General features: G+C 31.5%; 1 pseudogene; it reads right to left on the reverse strand.

The window, feature by feature from the left end:
• LOC149545621 (disease resistance protein Roq1-like) overlaps nucleotides 1-18,402 on the reverse strand; it is a 280,354-nt pseudogene extending 261,952 nt beyond the window's left edge.
• Nucleotides 18,403-18,879: the final 477 nt, after the last annotated feature.

Below are 18,879 nucleotides of genomic sequence, written 5' to 3' on the forward strand. Positions count from 1 at the left end.
GTCACAACACTTGAGACACTACTAGCCTAGGCTTTGGGCTAGAGGATGAAATACCAACATTTGATAGAAGAGCTCCTATATCTAGTAAATTAGAGGACAATGATCCTCCTTTTGTCACTGCCACTTTGCAAGATGAGGATTTCATGCCTATCACCTCTCTCCTTTGGGGAGAAGAATCACTAACTACTTACAATGATGCTAAAACCTCTACTTCTCAACAAAATGAAAAAGTTGAATCCAACCATGAGGACTTAAATAGAGGAAGGATTAGGAAAAACATTGCTTGCCTAGTTGCTAGGAATCTAAGCATAGATTTTTGAGAATATGAGTGGGAAAGTACATCAAATGTATCTTATGAAGTAGGGGTGCATGTAATTCATGGCTATACTACCCAATCAAATGTAGTTGATTAGTCTAGTGTAGGGTTAGATGAGTTTCATTTGCAAACTGCTTTAGTGGATCACGTTGGTCCATCTAGGTCTATTCCTAATTAGGATTCTTTTGCAACATTCATTATAGGCTCAACTTTGCATGTCACTAGAGATGACTCCTTTCATGTCAACAACCTTGAAGCTTCCATAGCACTCTCCTTGATTCACCCTGATCTAGTAGATTGGTCCATTCAACATCAAAGACCTGAAATGTCATCTTTTTAGAATGACTACGAGATCACTTGCTACCTAAACAACATTGAACCCATCACTTCTTCTACCAATGAACCTATAGTTAATATGATAGAATCAGATATCAAGTACATCAATCATAAAATTAAAAGAAAAAACAAATGGTCAAATGGAAAAAACCACTTTTTGGCTGTATCTAAACCTAAAAAAAGTATAAAAAAAAGACATATCCAATGGTGAGAATCTTCTCAAGGCACTTGCAAATGAGGTACTTGGTAGTTCGCCAAGCTATTTTCAAGATAGATCTTCAATTCCCATTGAACCTACATAGCCTATTAATTTGGGGACAAAGGAATCTCCTAAAATTGTCCATGTGGCTTAGTCATTGTTAGCTTAAGAAAAGGAGAGTTTTGCAAAGTTCTTTCAAGACAAGTAGATCAATTTTGCATGGACATTCTCAAATATTCCAAGACTTGATACAGATTTAATCATGCACCATTTATCTATCTCTCCTAGTGTAAAACCTATTGAAAAAAAATTGAGAAAGATGCATCCACATGTGGCCTCATGGTCAAAGCAAAGATGGAGAAACTCTTGAGTGCAAACTTTGTCAGAGTTATTGATTATGCAAAGTGGATTTCAAACATTGTACCTATCTCTAAACATGACAAATCCATTCACCTCTATACTAATTTCAAAAATCTAAACAAATCATGCCCTAAGGATGACTTTCCACTACCCAACATATACATGATAGTGGATATGATAGCAAGTTCTAAAATGTACTCCCTAATGGATCATTTTTCTAGGTATAACCAAATTAAGATTGCTCCAACTGATTAAGAAAAGACTACCTTTACATGTGCTTGGGGCACCTTCTATTGACTGTCATGTCATTTAGACTCAAAAATGTTGGTACTAACTATTAAAGAGCAATGACCACCATCTTCCATGATATGATGCATAAAATTATGGAAGACTATGTTGATGACACACTGGCTAAATCTAGAAAATGAGACACACATCTTGAAGAACTTAGTCTGATATTGTATTGTATAGAACAATTTCAACTTAGGTTGAACCCAAAAAATTTTGCCTTTGGTGTTACATTTGGAGAACCAATAGGGTACATTATATTAGAAAATGGCATTAAGGTTGATCTTGAAAAAGTCCAAGCTATCATGGAAATGCCTCCTCCAAGAAATATTAATCAACTTAGAAGTTTGCAAGGATGTCTACAATCCATTAGAAGATTTGTTTCTTAGTTGGCTAATAAAGATTAATATTTTAACAAGAATTTTCATAAAGGCTCTACTCATATTCGGAATGAAGATTGTCACTAAAGTCTAGACCAAATCAAAGGGTACTTGGCTAAACCTCTAGTTTTGATGCCACCCATTCTAGAAAAACCTTTGCTTTTGTATAGTTCAACTACAATTTCTTCTCTAGGAGCATTATTAGCACAAAATGATTAGACTAGTAAAGAACATGTTATATATTACATCATCCAAACTTTGGTGGCTTACAAAGTGAACTACAATAGTATTAAGAAAGCATGCCTTACAGTGGTAATTGCTTCTCAAAAACTCCAACATTACATTTTAGCACATATAGTTCACTTGATTGCTAAAATTGGTCCTTTGAAATATTTTTTAACCAAATATGTGCTTACTAGTCATCTGGCTAAATGGATGATGATTCTTTCAGAAATTGACATTTAGTATGTTGAACGCAAAGATGTTAAGGGACAAGTCATAGCTGACCAATTGGCTGATTTTCCAATAGAGGATACAACACCTATGCAAATTGAGTTTCTAGATGCCTCAATTATGTACATCACTGAGAGGACTTGAAAAATGTACTTTGATAGTTCTCACACATAGAATGGGGCAGGAGTAGGCATTTTTTTTATTTCACCTCATGGTTACAAAATCCCTAAATCATACAACTCTTATTCCCTTGCATTAACAATATTGCAGAATATGAGGCATTAACAAAAGGGATCAAAATGGCTCTTGAATGGAGAATTACTAAACTGCACATCTATAGGGATTCCCAACTTGTCATTAATCAAGTGAATAATGAATACCACACTAAATATGACAAGTTGATACCTTACGAGAAGTTGATCGACACTCTAAGGAACTATTTCACTTTTGTGACATTCAAGCAAATTTCTAGAGTAGAAAACAAGGTTATTGATGTTATGGCTACACTAGCTTCTATCCTCCAACTACAAGAACACGAATTGCAATTTGAGTTCTTGGTGGAAGAAATATGTCAACCTACTTACGATTCCTTAGATAACCATGTGATATGCACTGTTGTAGGTCACAATGCCTCCTGGTATGCGGCTATGTTCTCTTACCTACATGATCAATGGCATTCCTTCCTCCATTGTTACTAATAATGGAGGAAAATTCAAGAACAAGGACCTCAAAAAATTGTGTGAGAAATTTTGAATCAAACAACATTAATCTTCAATTTACTATCCTTAATGGAATGTCCAAGCTGAGCCCTCCAACAAAACATTGTTGGAAATCTTACACTGAATAGTTCACAAGTTAGGGAAAGAGTTGCACTTACAAATTAATCTAGCATTATGGGCCTATTGAAATACAATATGTACTCCTATAGGGGCCACACCATTTTCTTTATTCTATGGCTCTAAGGTTTTCCTCCCATTAGAAGTTGAGATCCGCTCCTTACAAGTCTCCTTACATGGGTTGATAATTGATGAAGACTATAAAGCTATTCGAGTACAAGAATTGGAAACTCTTGATGAACACCACAAGGCTACTTTTGATCACATGAGGTCTTGTCATAAGCGCATGTCTACTCAATATAACAAGAAAGTTCATTCATGTGAATTTCAAGTAGGAGAGCTTGTGCTTAGAGAGAATCCAAAATATCAGTAGCATAGAGAGTAGAAGAGAAATTTTGAACCTAATTGGTTAGGCTCATACATTATCATAGTAGTATTTGGGTCTGGTGCTTGTCAACTGTCTACTCCCAAAGGGGAAGAACTTTCAAAGCCTATCAATGTCCTACATTTGAAGAAGTTTTATGCTTAGAGGCTCGCAACTCAATTATCTTGTACATATCTATTGATCTTGAAAAAATCCTAAAAATTAGAAAATATCCTTAAAAAATGATCATCTTAGTGAAAATCTAGCAATAGGTGTTTTGATGTATCACCAAAGAAAATAAAAAAGCTCAAAATATACAAAAAAATTTGAAAAATTACTAAAAAAACTATCAAATGATCAAAACCTGGAAATAGGTGCTACTTGAGACCCTCGCACTTATGTTTATCAGTCTTAATCACCCACTCTACAACACATTTCCTAGCTTGGAATTGCTTCTTGTCCTCATCTCGAGGGCATAGCTACTTAGCCTATTGAGGTTTCCTTGTACATTAGAGTTTCTTTGGAAACTCACAAAACAATGTTTCTCAACACTACCCCCCAGCTTGACATCAAATATTTTTCAGCACTTTTTAGATTGTTCACCTATAGTCTTCGATGTCGCAATATTTCTCACTATCAAAATCAAGTCTTGAAGAAATGCCCAAGTGACTATTTTGTCTCTCAAGCTATTGTTATGTTGCAAATTTTCTCGATGATTTTGGAGACTTGGAGCATTCTTGCATTTTTCCATTTATCTTAGCTCTCATTATACTTACATTGTGGCATACTGTTCATCTTAGTTTCCTTTATTCTTTAGCTTAGTTCTATTTTTTATCTTGCATTTCATTTAGAATAGCTTGCATTTGCATTGCATTTTATTCTAGATTCTTGGATATTGGCACTCTTGCCTCTACTCTTTGAATCTCTCATTCTATGGTACACCTTGCAAGGGTTGCATAACTTGCTTCATTTGAGAGCCACCATATTATTATTTTGCACCTTTACATGTCATAGAGAGAGAGCTATAAGATGCCTCTTGAGATGCCCTATTTCATGGGTATTCTAAAGAACAATGGTTTATAGAAGTGTGACACTTTTTGTAAACACGTTTTTGGGCACCAAAAATTTACTTTAAGAAAGTGTCACACTCTAAACCCTTCTATCCAAGTGATTCCATGAGTTTGAAATGCTTGGATGTCAACTTAGAGCTCCCTATCCACAAAGTGCAAGAGAGTACATTTCAAGCATAAGAAGGCTCTCATCTAAGCCTTAGAGATACTCTTCTTGTTAGTAAACCATGCAATGGGAGGTTTTTTGAGACAAGATGCAAAAGTGAAACTATCCACAAATCGATTCCTCAAATATGCAATGCAAACATGAATCTACACTACAATGGAATGAAAAATGCAACTAGATTAAACAAATGAGATGTGTTACAAAACTAGCCTATTTATGCTATGTGATCTTAGGTTATTGCAAAAGAGAAGTTAATCTACATGCAACTACACTAAAATTCCATGGATGATAGAAAGGAGACAAGAGTTATTTCTACACAATGCTCGTCAAATATTTAAATGATAAACCTACAACATAACAATACTCGAGTGTGGATCCTTTGAGGGAGAAATCTCTCTCTCTTTTAAAGATTTACAGATGATGGAGATCAAGATCAAATGATGGATGATCAAGAGTGGAGTTTGAAAATGAGATTGATCCATGTGCACACACAAGTCAACCAATAAACAAAGAGTTGACTTTGCATATGAGACAAAAGGAGTCTTTTCCTTTAATTTGAAAAATAGAAATAATGCTTTAATATGTGTGCACATTGAGTGGGTTAGGAGAATGAGGTCTTTTATTAAATTAAAAGGGGACATGTTCTTTTAATCAAATAATGAACTTAGAATAGTGTAGTCAAACTATAGATTATAATCAAATTAATTGATTTAGCAATTTGGTCTAGGTAAATGATTAATTAATTTAGCCAAAATGTTGAGAAGGGGGCTAATAGTCTAAATGACCATTTTTAGGTGATTACAATACCCATTGGTGTACTTCAAGATATTCTCACTTAGAAATTCTCTTTTTGACATGCTACTACTAGATATTTCTCTATTATTAATGTTTGGTTCCCCATTAAATTTGAAATTTGTGGCAATAAAATATTTACAAAGTCCTATCTTTTAGCTACAAAGATTGCAACCAAGGGTGCAAACACCAAAGATAATGCCTATAGTGTGGTGGGTTTTGAGGTAAGAATTGAGTCAAATTGTACTAATTATGAACTTAAATAGAATACCTGATGTCATTGAAAACTTTTAATTAGACATAATGCATGAGCTTAGTTGTTTCAAAGATGGTTGATTTAATGTGTCCAAAGAAGGTAGTGAGATTCTCATGTTAGTTAGTACCACATATTTGCCCGCAATTTGACCTTCATGAAATGTCAAAATAGAACATTAAGATTAAGATTTAATTAAGGAAAAATATGAAGATGTAATAGATATATTATATGCCTTGAAAATAAATTTTAAATAGAGGATAAGAGATAGTAGAAGATTAGTTGGAATATCATTATAGTCATGTTGAATGTTGAGGTTAATAACAATTAGAACTAGATGTTTATTTTTATAGTGATTTTGTATGCATTAGTTAAAATAGAAGTAAGTTAGAAAATGGAAAATAGTTTCTTAATAATAAGTATGGAAAAAATATTACTAATTTTAGTAACAAACTATTGTTGACAACTATAATTTCTAAGATAAATCTTGTGAAAACTAAAATATTCACCTAAAAAAATGCACTGATCTTCATATCAAATTTTTGTAATTATTTAATTTTTCAATCAATCAAATTTATAATACTTTATATGAAGAAAAGTGGTTAAAGAAATTTTACTTAATCATAGAATGTTAAATGTCAATAATGTGAATGTTTTAGTATTAGTAGAAGTAAAATAGTGATTATTTGATATATTAATTTGCGTTTATGATTTTTAGATAAATTGTTATTCGTGATTCTTATTTATATAATATATATTATGTATGTAATATAATATGTATTGTATATATTATGCATTATATATTATATTATATTACATATATGGTTAATATATTAATATTATATTTATAAGATGAGATATGCATATAGTTATTTATAAACTAAATGGCGATTAACTATAAAGACATGTCTCTTCATGTCTCTTGAAGAGACATGTCTCCTCCTCTCATATTATACATATATGAGATCCAAATCTGTATTTGAAAATCATCAATTACAATGACAATGAAAGTACATTTGCAAAAATGATCTCACTTACTTTAACATGGTATCAGAGCATGCTGCAAATGCATGTGAACAAACGAATACAAGTAATATACATTAATGATGAATTTTCTAACAAAGAAATTTTAATAGTGCAATACTCCCATACATATATTTATAATTGCAGTGACTACATAGTTTGCTATCATAACAATATATGTACAGCTCTCCAACACAATAACACATAGCATGTAGTCAACAATAGCCAGTTACACCATTATTAGGGTGTTGAGATTCTTCTTGATCAAGACTGCAACATAGCTGTAGTAATTAATACATACTGCACTAGGAGTTAACATAACGAGAGTGACCATCTTAATAACAAGTTTTCAAGATGCTCAATAATATCATTATAGTTCATCCATATAGTTACAAAATATTTAGGCCACTATCAAAGATAATCTCTAGTCAATCACCTATTCATTTTATCCAAATGTTTGAACCGATCAAACTTGCAATAGAAATTTACAATGGGATGAGAGTCAAAGACATTGATATATGATTATTTGAAGATATATTGATAATGAGACATGTATTTGAAGAGGTGTATCAGTATTCATACACACAGGGAATTCAGAGACAAATAATATGTCTTGTAAAGTAGCAAAACAAAGGTTATATCCTTAGTTGGAACATATGTCATCCAATACATCAGAGCCTATTTATGATATTTTTCTGCATTTGTAATGGCCAATGATTAAGGATATAAGCCAAGGAAAATCTAAGTATATAAAATCCTTTCATGTGCATATCACTTTGGATGATGTTGACCATGTGAATCAACTGGAAGCTCCACTGGCATATATATCCAGGCACATAATAGATGTTCATGTCACACCATCGAAAAAACATGATGAGGAATAAGAGATGTTGTATTCAAAGATGGTACACAAATCTTGACTTGTGCCTCTTTATCCATGATAGTGATCTGGAGAATCAGGTAGAGAATTCACTAAGAGCTCATTAAATTATAGATATTGGGTGAAGATTCACATCTTCTTCATAGAGAGAAAGCATGCAAAAGCTCCCCTTTTGGAAGGGAATCACACCTTCAAAAGGCCCAAAGGAATGAAAGCCTTTGATTGAAATAAAAAAGAATTGAACCCCAATTGATTGTGACAACTCATAGATCATAATAGAAAACATCTTAGCATGGCTTACTCCCTCTTAATCAATAAAATTGGGTTCACTAAAGGTTAACCAAATAGCATCTTCAATCTTCTCCCTCTAAATCCTAAACTCCCTCTTTTTCCTACAAGAACATTCTCGGAGGAAAAGATCAAGGCAAATAGCTCATATAGTATAAGAAAAGAGATCCACTATAGAGTACATGGAAAATTTACTCAAAAGTGAATTTACCTTATGTAGTCAAAAGATAATCTCCTTTACATGACTTCTTTATTCATTACTAATTTTATTTTATTCAATATTCGATGTAGTTATTAATATATCATCATGATTTATTGTCATAAGCATATTATATATCCATTGATATATTATAATCACATATGTTTACTTATGAATCTATCTCAACTAATATCATGATAAATAATAATATAGCTATCTTGCCACATATCAATTAATTAATAAAATCTATCAATTTAATAAATCTCATATTATTCTTTATAATATTAATAAACATTCAATATTAAAAATTTAAATATCAATTCTATTTACTTATGAAGTAATAGAAATTACTTAAAATAGAAATTTAACATGTGAACCCATACCTTTTATATGTAGATCAAATTCCTTGTGGGGATTCGGTGACTTACCTCAAGCATTGTTTGAGTTGGTCTTGCAATATCATTTGTCTCCTTTTAATCAAATAGAAACAATTCATCCTTTGCTTAACCTTTTCCACCATATCCTTCTTATTTGCAGGAAATCCAAATATGCCATATTGAAAACAATCCTCCTTCATTTTCGAGTTGCACATGAAAATGAGACCACCAATCTTGTCCTTGCGACTCCCTTCTTTCTTTCCCTACTTTTAATAGCAAACCACTTGTGTTGGGGGCTACCACACTTTTTCAAATCTCCTCGTGTTCTTTGCTTTTCCCATCTTATTTATAGCTTGTGCTATCATTCCAAGTAGAAGCCAATGAATAGAGTCATAACTAGTAAAGGGTAAGTGAATCCAATGGTTAGAATTCTCACAAAGTCCTCTTGCATTCTAATCATTAGTCATATGAGCATTCAAGTGGAATTTGCACTAGACATTGGTCGGATCTGATCAAGACATTCAAACCACAAAACCTTATCAACATTTAAAGGGAACATCCAATACAATGGGGGCTCCCAACCATTAAAGTCAGAGACCCCAACTTTCCTTCCTTCCACATCAAAAAAATGCCACACATAGAATAGGTTTGTAGATCAAATCTAAACTTCCATTGAATTGAGTTTATCAATCAAGATTCCATTGCATCTAGAGTGCCAAGTATGCATCTTTGGCCAGATTTGACAACACCAAGTAGACAATCCAAATTGAGCACATATTTCAAATGGGCTCAATGTTGAATATAAACTTCAAAATGCTTGTGATCATCATTGTTGCTTAGGTATCTCCACTTGAGAAAGACTTAATTAAATAACAAAGTGTAGAACTTATAATTTTCATTATTATCATAGGGTTTAAAATTGAAACCTGCTCTGATACCATGTTGATGTTTCTCTAGATCTGTTGCAAATGTAATGGCATTGCCTATAATGAGGTATATGTTTTCCATACACAACATCCTCATTTATATTGAGCATGGGTGAATAGACATGTCTATTCAATAAATAGATAATTAATAATACAAACTTAATTATGTTATATATATATGCTTATATCTCACATAATATTATATCTCATATATAATTATATGAATAACCATAGAGTTATCTGATAGAAGCTACCAAACATTAACATGATTGATGTAAGAACACTATCATAATAGTGACATTTCTTTATCGCATTACATCCATTGGTGACAAATCGCTAAAAACATGGTATGATTCGATTGATCTCATCAAAAAGTAAGTATTGTGTTGATTAATTTGTGTTAATTTTTTCTTTGTGCAAGGTGGTAATAATTTATTGTTTATGTGTATTAACATATAATGTAAAGGTCAAATTTGTATACATGTACTTATATATGTATAATTACATTTGATGACAATTAATTTGCTATAATTATTGAGAGATCTAATATGGGAGTATGGAAGATTAAGTTATTACTTCTATTAATAAAAATAAAAATATTAGATTTTTTATGTTATTGTTAGTAATAGGAATATGTTTAATATTAAAATGAGGAAATATAGATTAAAACATACATATTGAATATATGTATATATTTAAATATTTATTTGATCCACATTATATTGGAAATTATATAAAGATTATTATGTTATATACATAATTAGATCATTATGAATTTTCATTTTATAAATGTAAAATTATTTTCTCACAATTGTAGATTATTTATATAGTGAATCATGATATTATTAATAAGAAATATAGTTATGTTGTAGGAATCCTAACTAATATTAAGATTCTTATGTATACTATAAAAACTATGTGCCTTGATCTTTTCCTTCGAGAATGTTACTTTAGGAAACTTTGAAAAAGAGGGAGCAGATAGATGATATGATTCAATCAATCTTTTGTGATCTCGATTTAGAGGGAGTAAACCATGTTGTGATGGAATCTTCAATGATTCATAAATTGAAATAGTAATGAGAACTATAATTCATTCAACTATGTAATCTTAATGGACCTACCCTTTGTGTACATGATATGAAAGTGCAAGTTGGAACTTAGAAAGAAGTATTCAAATTTGATGTGATGTGAAAGTGTTTAATGATATATGAGTGGTAACTTTACATTGTGGGAGAAATAATAGGCAACGTTTCTTTCCCACTTGAATCATCCTTAGAAAAGGAGATGTTCCATGATCTTCATGGGTAGATAAGTACTTATATCTTTTACATTTATCTATTCATTTATGTGTAATTATATACATACTATAAAGGTCACTTTCTTTGATCTTTTTCTTTATGTTTGAGGATATTCTTATGGGAAAAGAAGGTTGGTACTTCAATTTGCTACCAAATATTGTGCAGACTAAATCTAATGATAGTAGTTCCAAAGACCCTTATGATCAAGAAGGATAATATGTGGATCTTGATGCAAGTATCTTTGATGATTGAGACTATGAGATTCTTCTACATTAAGATGGAGTGTGACACTTCTTCAAAGGAAATGCTAGAGCTTAGAAGATTGATACTCAGAGGGAGTTTGGAAATCCATGTGGGTGACTACATGATGTTGATGGGCCTACTCCTACATATATCATGAGGGAGTGATGAGTTTTTCAAGCATCCTTCAAAAAATAGGTTATTTTCTGAGGAAGTAATAACAGGACCTGACATCCAGGATCTATATTCAGAGGGAGAAATTTTGAGATCCAATCCCTTATGGATGATATCTTCTCTATAAGGAGAAGTTCTGAAGGGAAATGTTAAGTTGAAATATTTCAAAGGTAAAAAATTGATATGTTGATTTGAATCTATATCTGGTTATATAATCGTTGTTTAGATATGTAATGAAAGGTGACAATCTTTTATTGGCATATATAAATAGAAGGTAATCATTGTAAGGTGACGATCTTACATATGATAGGCCTATTATCACAGTTCTTTGGGCCAGAATCTACTAGACACCATGATAACAAACAAAAGGTAATCTTTGTAAGGTGATAATCTTACAAATGATAGTGTTGTTATCATGGACATCTCCAGATATTGTTTTCGGACAATTAGAGATCATGGGTAACAAATCTATTATGTCATCATGGACATCTTTAGACATTGCTTAAGTGAAAGTAGAGATCATGAGTGTGTTATGGGCATCTCTAGACATTGCTTAAGTGTAAGTACAAATCATATGTGTATCATGAACATCTCTAAACATTGCTTAAGTGCAAGTAGAGATCATGAGTGTGTTATGGGCATCTCTACACATTGCTTAAGTGCTAGTAGAGTTCATGAGTGTGTCATAACATCTCTAGACATTGCTTAAGTGCAAGTAGAGATCATGAACTACAAATGTGTCATGGACATCTCTAGACATTGCTTAAGTGCAAGCAGAGATCATAGGAAATACTTTATGTTGCTAAGAGATTTTAATATAGATTGTGTTGATTACATAATGATTTTGATTCTAATCTAATGATGTTTTACTTCTCCCTTGCTAAAGAGGGAGTGTTAATGTTTTAGCATCAGTAGAAGTAAAACATTGATTATTTGATATATTAATCTGTGTTTATGTTTTTTGAATAAATTCTTATTGGTGATTCTTATATATATAATATATATTATATATGTAATGTTATATATTATATATTATGCATTATATATCTTATATATATAATATATATGATATATGTAATATAATATGTATTATATATATTATGCATTATATATTATATTATATTACATATATGGTTAATATATTAATATTATACATATAAGATCAGATATGCATATAGTTATTTAGAAACTAAATGGTGATTAACTATAGAGACATGTCTCCTTCTCTCATATTATACATATATGAGATCCAAATATACATTTGAAAATTATTAATTACAATGGAAATGAAAGTACATTTGCAAAAATGACCTCAGTGACTTTAACAAATAAAAATATAATGTACATTCTATAAAGGCATATAGACTTACACCCAAGTCATAGGGACATTAAACAAGAGACACAATGCATCAAAGTTCTTGCCAATAATTGAAAAAGAAGGAAAATGGAGATTTATAGGTAGAAAGGAAGGATATGAAGAGAGTGCTAAAAGAGAGAATGATATGTTATTATATGGACAATTAAAGGTAGAATGATAGAGAGAGTTGAAGGGAATTTATTATTTCAAGAAATATATAAATAAAAATAGAAATTATATTATATGAATGAACTAGTCATTTCTACCAATTTAGTTATAAGTTGAAATATTTGATTTAAAAAAATAAATTATTGATTACTTAATTCAAATTGCCAAAACATCTAATTAGTTTGACGAGTAGTATTAGTTTTACAATTTGTAAAATGGTATCAAACAAATAAGAGTAAGATTGTAAAATAGTAACTAGTAAAATATAATATAAACTTAAAGAAATAACATTTTACAAATGAAAAAAATAAACATCAATGTAAAACTAATCAATATATTTAAACTAAGAAATATAAAACATTTAACTCTATATTTAGAAAAATAGATAGTGATAATTAATATTGATTAGACATTCATTTGTGAGGTAGAAGATAAAAATGATTTTTTTTGGGAAAAGTTAATCCATTGTCACAAATGTGGAAAATGTAAAGTTGTAAAATGCATTCATTAATGCATGATAGACTTGTTAGAAAATATTTTTATTTTATCATAAATGACAAAAATAAACATCAATGTAAAACTTGAAAAGTTAATCCACTTGTCAAAATGTGGAAACGATAAAGTTGTAATTAATGAATTCATTAATGCATGATATACTTGTTAGAAATTATTTGTATTTTTGTTAGAGAAAATTCAATTTTCTCCCTACCAAAAATACTATGATCCAATAGAATGAATGAAAACTGTGATTTATAAAATAATGAAAAATTAGAAAAAGATATAAACATTTGAAGTTTATTTTAATCTTTTAAATTTTATGAGTTAATTAGTCAATTAAATTGAAAAATTGAATTGAATAATTCCAATACTTCCCTACCAAAAAGACAAGAACTAATATCTAAATATGAAAGTGTATGATGTCATGTAATGTCAATATTAGAAATGTACAATATTATTTGTCAATCAGAATACAAAAATAGTAATTTTACCCACTGATCGATATGTTTTTAAAGATAATTGAATCATTATGAATGAGAATGTGAAAAGTTTGATAGGGGCACAAACTTTTCACAAAATTGGTCTCCTATAGCGATGCTTCCTCCCTTTCTTTTGCCCCTTGCATAAGTATTCATTTGATGAAAAAATAGTAGGGGAATTTGACATGTATTATAATTTTATCGATGGACAATAGTTATTTGAATTTGACACATATGACTTGATTAAGAACTACGTGCTTCGTAACTAGGATGCCAATATAGTTCTATATTGTCCATGTCATTTGTGGAAATGGTAGTATTATGCAATTTAAATAAAATTATATTAAATTCATATAACCTATCCTATCTGAAGAATAGGGAAAGTAAATAGTGTTTTGTTTTGTTGCACTGGAAGAACATTTTCAAAACAGTCATGGAAGTCAACCACATTCACTATTTTACCATAATAGCACATTGATTGGATGTTTAATTGGGAGGAAGATGCAACAAAGGAGAGGTGCTAGAAAATAATATCAATTACATAGATGATGTAGGGCTACATTGATGCCCTTCAAATTAAAGGGGTCGAATATCTATATTTAGTAGCTATCTGTGTTGTAGAAATAGCTCTTCATCACTCCAAGATTATTAGGTATATTTTTCTTGAAGTTTCATTTCTAGATTCTTCAACTCTGGGTTTCATTTCATTTCATTATATAATTTTATATATATATATATATATATATATATATATATATATATATATATATATATATATATATATATATATATATATATAATGCTATATTATTTGGAGTATGTTCTTTTGGATGCTAGGTGAAAGATGGACTCAAAATTGGTGTAAGCATAAAGAAAATCATGTTGAAGGATCCAAATGCCTATCTATAATATAATTTGTTCCCTTCTGAATATACCTAGTGCTAGATAAGCATAACTCAATTGTAGCACACAAAGAGAATGTCTCATGATTCCAATGACCATCTCATATCCTATTTCATAAAAAAAATCCCAAAGCCGCTCTTACATTGATAGCCATGGAAAACATGAATTTGTGGGATTAGGGACATTCTCTGTTACAAATTCTAATAGTCTCTAAAGTTCCATTGAGCTTTTCCGCTAAGCTTGCTCCTTGATCAGGTTTTCCAACAATCGAAGACACTTTGCCCAAATTTGTGCTCCACCTTAAACTTGTGATAATATGAAAAAAAAACTTTAAAAATAGTCTAATCTACAAATCAAAAACGTAATACACATTCTGATCTACAAATCAAGATGTATATTAAACTATAGGTTGTGGCCATAACCAAATTCCAAAATATAGAACCATTGGGTCACTACTGCAATGTTCCTAGTTGGTCTTTAGTCATGAAAGACTTATGTATGCCAACCAAAATTTTTGCATGACAATACATATAGTTTCTGTCAAAACTAATTTCTAGCCCCTAAAACATAACATGGGCCAAAATCACTCAGTTAAATAAATTCCTGCTAGTCTTCAAATCAAGTTCTATCAATACCCGAATCTAGAAAGAAAAACTCTAGATTCTAGAATTTAGAGGATACTATCTCATGTTCATACAATCTTGCTATTTTAGTTTTCTAGCATCCATTGAAACCTAAACCTTTGTTATATGGCTATGAAAAATAGTTTTTTGTGAAATTGATATTAAAAGGAATAGCATTTGACAATCATATTAATTAATTAATTTATTGTTGGAGTCACATGCTAGCAATAAGGGATTCAAAATCTGTGCAACTCATAGTTTTGCTAATGGTTTGTAACATTATATTAACTATGACAACAAATAAATTATTTCATAGTGGTAATGAAGCTTTTTAAAAATGAGTAGTCCTTGCAACCACTAATAGGATGAGAAATGTAAAAACTTTCCCTATTATATTTTTTGAGAGGAGCAGGAGAGTTGAACTCAAACATTCTAGGCAAATATGGATTTGTTGGGAAATGACGACCATAAACTACATGATCAACTACATTTACAAGTTGAAACCCAGATTTTTTGATCAACTACTTCTACAAATTGAAACCTATATGTAATATTTTCTTATTTCTACACCTATAATTCAAGGGTCACATGACAAAAGAAAGGTACATGTTTTATTATTTCTTTTACAAGCTTCCAAATATAGGGTTACATGACAAAAGAAAGGTACATATTTTCTTATTTCTTGTACAAGCTTCCAAATACATATCGATGAAGCAACCATTTGGCATACCCAAAATCTTACAAAGGCACACTCAACCTTTAAATCCTCAAATCTAACACTATCACCCGGAGTACATTTATACTCAACTTGGAAGAGAATATATTCTCTTATTTTACAGGGATGGCCATTTGACATTTTTCTACAATAAATCCCTAATAATTCAACTTTCTCTGAAATCTTACAACATTGATTGATAATTAAGAAACCAACTCTTACCATTTGATATAGAAAGTTCTTCCAATCAAAATTTAGAGTGGAAACAAATTTCTATTCATTTAATTGAGAAGGAAAATTGTAATAGCATAGCTCCAATCATAGTAAAAATAGTGGTAGCTTTAGGCCTCATATTGTAAGCAGTCTACATCATACTTTGGCAAGACAATGCAATGCAGAACTGGATAGAAATCATAAAGAAACTTCGAGATAAAAAGTTTCATAAAAATTTGGAAAATTCACAAAGAAAGTTCCAAATTAGTAGCTCAGGAAAAATCTGGAGAATCTTCCTTGTAAATTTTTTTTGTTTTATTTTACTTGATTTTTATAGTTATATATAATTATGATGTAATAAGATTTGTATTTAGTTTGAAGTTGCTCAAATGAAGGAAAAATGAATGAGAAATTTGGGACTAAATGGTTACGTGTAGAGGGAACTAATAAGATAAAGATAAACCTTGTGTTAGATTGGCAATCTTTGAGCATCTAAAAACATATTTTCAAAAAATTAAAAAACCTAAAATCTTTGAACATTTATAAACACATTTTCTATATATCTCATATTTTTTAATTCATCAGCTCTTCCAATCGGGGATGCCTCAAAATTCTAATTTTTTTAATTATATAAAGCTCTCACTAATTGAAATTTGAAACAAATATAGTAAAGAAAAACCTTGGATTGGAAATATATGGTCATCTATGAACACTTAACCAGCCGATACCCTATTAACTCTGGAAACTCTTTCAAATAAGTTCGGAATATCACATGTTTCAACTGAAAGGGTGCCTAAAATTGAAAATATTTTTTAATAAAACTCTCAATCCTGAAAGAGAAAATCCGGATACAACCATAAGATAATGCATTCCACTATATAACCTTACTAAATACTGAGAAGATTAAAATACCTCTGTGTGATTCCCCCACAATGTTTTGAATGATGCACCAGCAAATGTTGAAGAGGAATCCGTGCGGGCAATGAGGGCAAGCTTCGTGGTAGGGTCGTCTGCTCGTAGTGTCTTTCAAGCTCGAGCCATAGTAAGGAAGCTGACGACTCAACACAACTATCTGATTGGCCTAAAAAGAATCTAACTCGATAGCCCATGAAATTGTCGACAATGGAATGGAAACACCTGCTATTGGTTTTGGCGAGGATATTTTGCAACTCCATTAATGCAGTGCAGTTGTCAGTTTATGTAGTAACAACTTAAATTTGGAATATTATATTACTAACTACAACTGCAAATCCGAAAGGGTAACGAGTATAACCATGGATTGCAGATCTTGAGGACGCCACAGACGATGAGTAGGAGTGAGCTCAAGTGCCATTTCTCTTCCCAAGTCTCTCAGGTGGTCATGCATTCTGTAATTATCACCGATCTCTTCTATAAGACATTTATCTTTTAGTGTTTGCAGCGCAGTTTGAGCTCCCCATCCTGATCCCTCCATTATCCGTTCGGCTATACACTTTGGTTTCCCCAAAAAGAAACAAGCCATATCCATGAAAACTTGTTTTTCTTCATCCTCCAATGCGTCAAAACTTATTCTCAGTCTTTGTTTTACATCTCGATGCAGCGTCCTTCTAGCTTTTAAAACATTCGACTCCCAAAACTTGAGATCTCTACCATGAACAAGCCGGCCCAGAACCAAAAGAGAAAGAGGCAACCCGCCACACACGTCTTCAAATTGCTCAACCAAAGCCTCGTACCCTGCAGTTGGAATGGAGTTGTCAAACGCACGCCAGCAGAAGAGTTGCCTCCCGTTGTTTCTGTCCATTCCTTTTAAAGGATAACCAATGGTAATCTCTGCAGAGATCATCACTCCAACGTCACGCGTTGTTACAATAATAAGACTATTACCTGATTTATTTAAGGTATCCATGATCGATGTCATCTACAACTATTAGGAAGTTCAAAGAGATTGTTGGTAGAAGACCATTGAGATAGCTTGTCCCTTCCTCTATGCTTGTAAAACTTTCTTCTTCGTGGAAAAGATCTTTAACAAGCTTACTTTGCAGACGATGTAGTTCACCTCTCGCAGACGCTTCTCGCACATCAAACAGAAAGCTTGCTCTAGAGTATTCTGAAAGTTTTCTATTAAACAACTCTTTAGCCAGAGTTGTCTTTCCAACTCCACCCATACCAAAAATGCCAACAACATTAGGCCTATTTTTCTCTTCTGCCAGGCCGCACTGGTTCTCAAAATCTTGTACAAGTTCATCACTTGACACCGTCTTTCAAAATCTTCCACAAGATTGTTAAGCCCTACTGGATACTTTGCAACATGCAAACATCGTCTGCTTTGTAGTACTTCTGTTTCTGCTGCCGCTATTATGGTTTTGTAGTCGCTGAAACTTTATAAAATGAAAGCGGAATTCAATGCAAAAATACTAAACAGAAATTCAAAGGAAAACAGAATTATATAGAGTAGTACAAGTACCAAAATCACAGAAAGGTTACCTGTGAAATTCTACTCCAGCTATAAATGAAAGAGTTTGAAGAGCTTCCTTCCACTCGTTGAGTTTCTGGAGGTACCTGCCCTTTTTTTCATACTCAATGAACGCACCAGCATATCTTCCCTTTTCATACTCAAAAAAATTTCCCTCTTTTTCAAAATATGCATTGATGAAATATTTTTATTGCATTACTATAAATTTGTTTAGTTCATGTACTAGTTATGGACCCACTCACATATTGACTCC

This window comes from Cupressus sempervirens, chromosome 7, assembly GCF_028749045.1.
Source record: "Cupressus sempervirens isolate cs-2001-9-10 chromosome 7, ASM2874904v1, whole genome shotgun sequence".
In the NCBI taxonomy this organism is placed as follows: Eukaryota; Viridiplantae; Streptophyta; class Pinopsida; order Cupressales; family Cupressaceae; genus Cupressus; species Cupressus sempervirens.